We start from the raw sequence: 6,071 nt of genomic DNA on the forward strand, positions 1-6,071 counted from the left end.
TGAACATTATGTTCCTGTGTCATCTCCTCAGACCAGGATGTTTGATAAATCACAGCTGCAACTTTTTGTCTTTTTATTTTTTCCTGAAGCCTAATGGAAGGTTGCTGGAGTCCCCGAAAGATCACAGGCAGCAGGGAGAAGCAAAGTGCTTTGTCAGCAGAACTGTCAGAGGCACCCCAGTGTCATTTCTGTGCCCAGCCACCGCCAGCACTGCTGACTGGCACCAGAGGTGGTCGATGCAGAGGACAAGTGCTACATACCTGAATCGTATGCTTAAAGTTGCACAGATGCTTAAGAACTTGCTATATTGGGACTTCTCCCTCGAGGGTGCAGTGCCATGTGATGAGTCCTTCAGTTCAGGCAAGTCCTGCCCAAATTCCAGCTGCAGCATCCCGTCCACCGCCTCTGTCAGAGGTTGCCCCCTCGGTTACACCAACTCAACATTTGTGTGATCACACTGTAAGTCGGATCTCTGAAACTATCTAGTTCTTCAGAAGTACTTTTTGGGGTGATGTCCCCTCACAGATGTGGGCCGTGCAAAAGAAGGGCATCCCTTAATACATCCACCTAAACCCCAGGGATTTTGTGAATGCTGAAACTCCAGCTCCTCTCTAGTCAATGGAGAGAACCAGCACCTCCAAAGGGAGATCCAGCCCCATGCTTTGGGATGAGTCAACCTCTGGAGATGCCTGCTTCTCTCCACCGACATATCCAGCATGATTGGTGTACACTGATAGCTAACCAAGGCTTTTGGAGAGGGAACAGAGGATGGAGCTGCACCCAGTAACAGACTGTGAGCCATTCAGTCTGATGTTTGTATGACTTCTTCAGATGTTGTCACAGGGATAACCTTGGTCATCTTTAAGGGCAAAAATCTCAGCTGCAGCTCTACAGCCATAGAAGATCCTGTCTCCAGCAGAAAGCGGCCTACAGCCTGTGACTGGGGTGTATTGGGTTTGTGTGGCAAGGTTTTGGTAGCGGGAGGGGTTACACAGGTGGCTTCTGTGAGAAGCTGCTGGAAGCTTCCCCTATGTCCGACAGAGCCAATGCCAGCCGGCTCTAAGACGGACCCACTGCCGGCCGAAGCTGAGCCCATCAGTGACAGTGGTAGTGCCTCTGGGAGAACAGGTTTAAGAAGGGAAAAAAGTTGCAGCAGGCACAGAAACAGCAGCCAGAGAGAGGAGTGAGAACATGTGAGAGAAACAGCCCTGCAGACCCCCAGGTCAGTGCAGAAGGAGGGGAGGAGGTGCTCCAGGCGCCGGAGCAGAGATTCCCCTGCAGCCCGTGGGGAAGACCATGGTGAGGCAGGCTGTCCCCCTGCAGCCCAGGGAGGTCCACGGTGGAGCAGATCTCCACCTGCAGCCTGGGGAGGACCCCACGCCAGAGCAGGGGGATGCCCGAAGGAGGCTGTGACCCCGTGGGAAGCCCGCGCTGGAGCAGGCTCCTGGCAGGACCTGCAGACCTGTGGAGAGAGGAGCCCACGCTGGAGCAGGTTTGCTGGCAGGACTGGTGACCCCATGGGGGACCCACGCTGGGGGAGTCTGTGCCTGAAGGACTGCAGCCCGTGGAAGGGACCCACGTTGGAGAAGTTCATGGAGGACTGTCTCCCATGGGAGGGACCCCACGCTGGAGCAGGGGAAGAGTGAGGAGTCCTGCCCCTGAGGAGGAAGGAGCAGCAGAGACAATGTGCGAGGAACTGGTCGTAACCCCCATCCCTGTCCCCCTGCACCGCTGGGCGGGGGGGTAGGTAGAGAATCCGGGAGTGAAGCTGTGCCCAGGAAGAAGGGAGGGGTGGAGGGAAGGTGTTTTGAGATTTGGTTTTATTTCTTATTACCCTATTCTGGTTGATTGGCACTAAATTAAGTTAATTTTCCCCAAGTCGAGTCTGTTTTGCCCGTGACGGTAATTGGTTGAGTGATCTCTCCCTGTCCTTATCTTGACCCACAAGCCTTTCGTTGTATTTTCTCTCCCCTGTCCAGCTGAGGAGGGGAGTGATAGAGCGGCTTTGGTGGGCACCTGGTGTCCAGCCAGGGTCAACCCACCACACTGGGGAAAGGTGTCTGGCACTAATGCAGCCCAGACACATTGTGTGGTGCAGGAGGTGGGTGTCTTACTGTGCTCTGCTGATAGTGCTGCCTCTAGGTCCCTCTCCTTCAGTTGAAGATACCTAAGAACAGGAGTCTCTTCAGCAAAGGATGCCCCCATTCCAGCATTCACAAATTGTTCCACGTCAGAACAAGGGACAGCTTTTTGAAATTTCCCAAGAAAAAGAATATTGTATTTGGGATCAGTGGAAAAAACTATACCTCTTCAAATTTTATATTGTGGGAAAATTGCTACATACTTAATAGGAAATATGTGTGCTATTAAAATGAACATTTCAGTCTAGTAGTCTAGCCTGCAGTCTAGTATCCTAATACACTGATAAAGTTGCAATGAGGAGTTTCGGCTTCTCCTCATTGAAAATATTAGAGAAATTGATTTGTTCCCATGAAACATTGTTTCAATTAAACAGCATTTTTCATTGCAAGCTGGTTCTTCAAGAATTTTCAGGCAGCTCTATGACAAAAAGGGTGTATGAATTACAGATGCTGCTGCTGGTCTGAATTTGTCTCCTATATAAACACATTTCCTGTACCATGCTGCATTTGCAGATAAATCCTTTTTCCCAACATAAAAAAGGGAGAAAAAAATTCAGATTAAGAGAGATGATTTTAATGTTAGAACTGTTAGAAAATAGATTGATGTGTTGTCAGAGTGAAAAAGAGACCCAGAGAGTGAAAGCTAGGGCTGAAAATGTCAGACTTAAAATAAATCTAGCCAGGCAAGTTGAATTTCAAATTGTTCCATAATGCTACAGTGACACTCTGAGCAATAATTAAGTTCTCTATTGTTTGCATTCAGTGAAGAATCTTTTAATATCCTGCAATTTATCATTCTAAAACTTAACAGCAATGTAATTCTCTCCATTCTAAATAGAGCTGTAATTGTTAAAGAAATGGTAAAATGCATTAGTAATTCACCCCAAACTGCTGGCATCATTATTCTTGGGACATGGTTTGGTAATTTGTTGATGAGATATTGAGATTGCTTCATTAGGAGGCAAAATTTGAAGGATTACTAAACACTGAGCAGAAGAGAGACCCTCAGGCCTTCTGATGAGGAGGTTTGGGGTCTCTTTGCTCTGCCTCCTTCGGACACTGGGTGTTTCAGGGTCGCGGTGTGCTCTTGGTTACACTGGCGCACAACTATGTTTATTTTAGCAGGGTTATCCCAAGCGCATGCTGGTGTAACTAAGAGCAGAACTGGTCCCTTGCAGCAGCATACCGACTGGTTGCACACCACGAGCCGCTCGTGCTCTGTGCTGTTTGGAGCTTGCTACCCAAACTGCGCAGGTGAGATCAGCGACTCTCCGTTGTGGTGAGGCAGCTGGTGGGATGGAGTCCCCCCCCCCATCTTTAGCCACCTAAAGGTTAAATCCTTAGTCAAGGGTCCCCAGGGAGTCACATGCTGAACTTCCATGAGGTTATTCTGTTGCACTTAAATATCTGAAACATCACTAATTTCACAAACACACATCTGAAAACTGAATAAAGAATGAATAAGATGTGTCATAAAGTAGCAAATGCCAAGTTAAACAGTAACGCTATCCACAAGCCAAAGGACAAGATGATTTTGGTTATTTTTACTTCTAATTTCAAGTTAATTTTTAAGTTTTAAGTTTTAAATTTTAAGTTTGCCCCAAAGCTTACAACTTAGGTCTTAGGACTCCAACATAACGCTACAGCACTTCTTCAAAGCAGAAGATACTTGAGTTAAACAGCTGCTGACAATTTCTAATTCAGTTGTTTTGGATCAGGAGAGAAGGTCATCATCTCTAAGGCAAACCATTCTTTCACTGCTAAAATTCATTCTCTCTTAATGCATACAGATGAGGCATGTCATTTTAAGCCTCCTCAGAGGAGCAGATCTCCTTCATCGTCCCCTTACCAAGCTTCATCAGTTTCTGCTGCAGAGACCTGCCGGCAGTTTTTGTTCATGGACCACCATGCAGTGTCCATTGCATCAGGAGGCACTTTTTAAGCTGTTCCACTAGGATGCAGGTAGTCTAGATACACAAACCTTTAAGCTGAGAACTAAATGCATCCTCTGCAGGATGGGCTGGTGAATGACCACGTGATGCCAAGTATCCCAGAACAAGGCAGGGAAAAAAATGTGAGGATGTCAAAATCAGGAAGAGCTGCTGCCTCCCAGATGTAAAAGATGGAGGCAACCCACTGATGTATAAGGCAGGGGCTCCTTCCGAGTTCCCACAGTGTTATTTCTTCCTCAGAAAGTGGATGCATGCAAGCAGTGGCCCACAGACCCATTTCACACCGTGGGGAGCCAAGCCAGAGGCTCTTCAGAGGCGAAAGCTGCAGGATGCCTGTCCTCAGGAGGGCCCCCGTTGTGAAGGCTGATCTCTGGACAGGCAGCGCGCAGGAGAACGGGAGCCACAATGCTGGCATCACACAGCACATCACACACTGCTCCTCTCCTGGGCATGAAATGGTCTATAGGCAAACTTCCATCTCGAAAGACATGGCCTTCAGAAAGCACCTGTGTGCGGAGAGGTGGTGGAAGAGAAAAATCATGGAGCGATGAGTGGTGCAGGCAGCTGCCCAAACCTGAGATATGTAAAAACATGGACTCTGGAGACATGGTTAAGAAAAAACATAATCTTGTTTAGCACAGGGTTCAGTGAGTTGCAGACAAGGGTCTTTGCTTTCCTCACTTGGGAAGGAGAACATAAAAGAACTGAACTTCCCACAACGAAGCAGCAAAGAATTACTTTGCCTTATTACCCTGTCACCTTCCTCTCCCCCTCAGCCCTCATGAGTCATCACTCATCCCAGCGTCAGTGTCACTGATCTGATAATGAAAACCACATTCTGCTGTTGGGGTAAGCCCAAGACGGCAGTCCTCAATGGACCAAGTTCTCCTCTGAGCCAGGTAGGAAGAGCAGGGAATGAGCAAACAGCTCCGAGCACCCCTGGCTCTCCTCCTTGGCCCTGGTTTGGCATGGCCAATGTGCAGGCAGAGAAACCAAGGGCAGCAGCTATCCAGGGTGACTGCAATGCCAGGATGCAGGAAAACCAAGGAAAGGCAGGTAACACTAAAGAAACTGTACGAGGATGCAGGGTTTTTTTTCCTCTAAACTCCCTGATATCCAGACTCTTTGGGCACTATGCTTCCAAACTCAAGCTCCCATTTCTAAGCCATTTTACTCATTTCTATGATTTTTTTTCCAGGAGAGAATCTGGTATTGTAGAAAAAAACAAGGAATGCTCCTAGGATTTTGAGTTCTTTCTCTTTAATTCCACAGAAGTTACCAGAGACACTAATGAATGAGACCAGGGACTCTAATCATTATTATTATTCTTCTTTCTCATTATTGTGTCTTAAAATATGGAGTGCACCCATACTTGTTATAAACCTTCAGCTGTTCCTAACTAACCATACAGTTTAAGGACACAAGCAGAACACATGGATAAGAAGTGATTTCCCCCCATACATTTGCAGTACCACAGGTTTCTGAATCTCAGCAGTATCAGAAAGCTAACTATTCTACCAGTTTCAAAAGCTGATTTATTACTGTCTCAGAAAGAGAAGCAGCATAGTTAAAAATGCACAGTAATTTGCTGCTCTTACAATCAATCAACCACAGCCAGCACTGGCTGTTCATGAGCCTGCCCGCTGCACCAGCTCCAGGATTGCTGGCTGCGATCTCATCAGCCTGGAGACAAGCGTGAACATTGCCAGCCGGTGTCCCCATGGAGTTTGCAAAGATCAAGCTAAGAGTGTCTGGTAACTCAGAGGCAAGCAGAGAAGTATTTAACACTTTCTTAGTATCTTTCAGAGATGCACAGATGAACTGGAGGTTGAAACCCTGCAAAAAAAAGGGCAGCTGGGAGCTGTTAAGATGAGAAGAGCTTGACTTCAGAGGACCAAGGGAACTGTCTTTGTTGCGAGTGACTCACAGAAGGAGCTGGGGAAAGGAGGGAGGGTTTCTGCTGTTCTTGTTTAACCCA

Source organism: Harpia harpyja, chromosome 15 (assembly GCF_026419915.1).
Source record: "Harpia harpyja isolate bHarHar1 chromosome 15, bHarHar1 primary haplotype, whole genome shotgun sequence".
NCBI lineage: Eukaryota > Metazoa > Chordata > Aves > Accipitriformes > Accipitridae > Harpia > Harpia harpyja.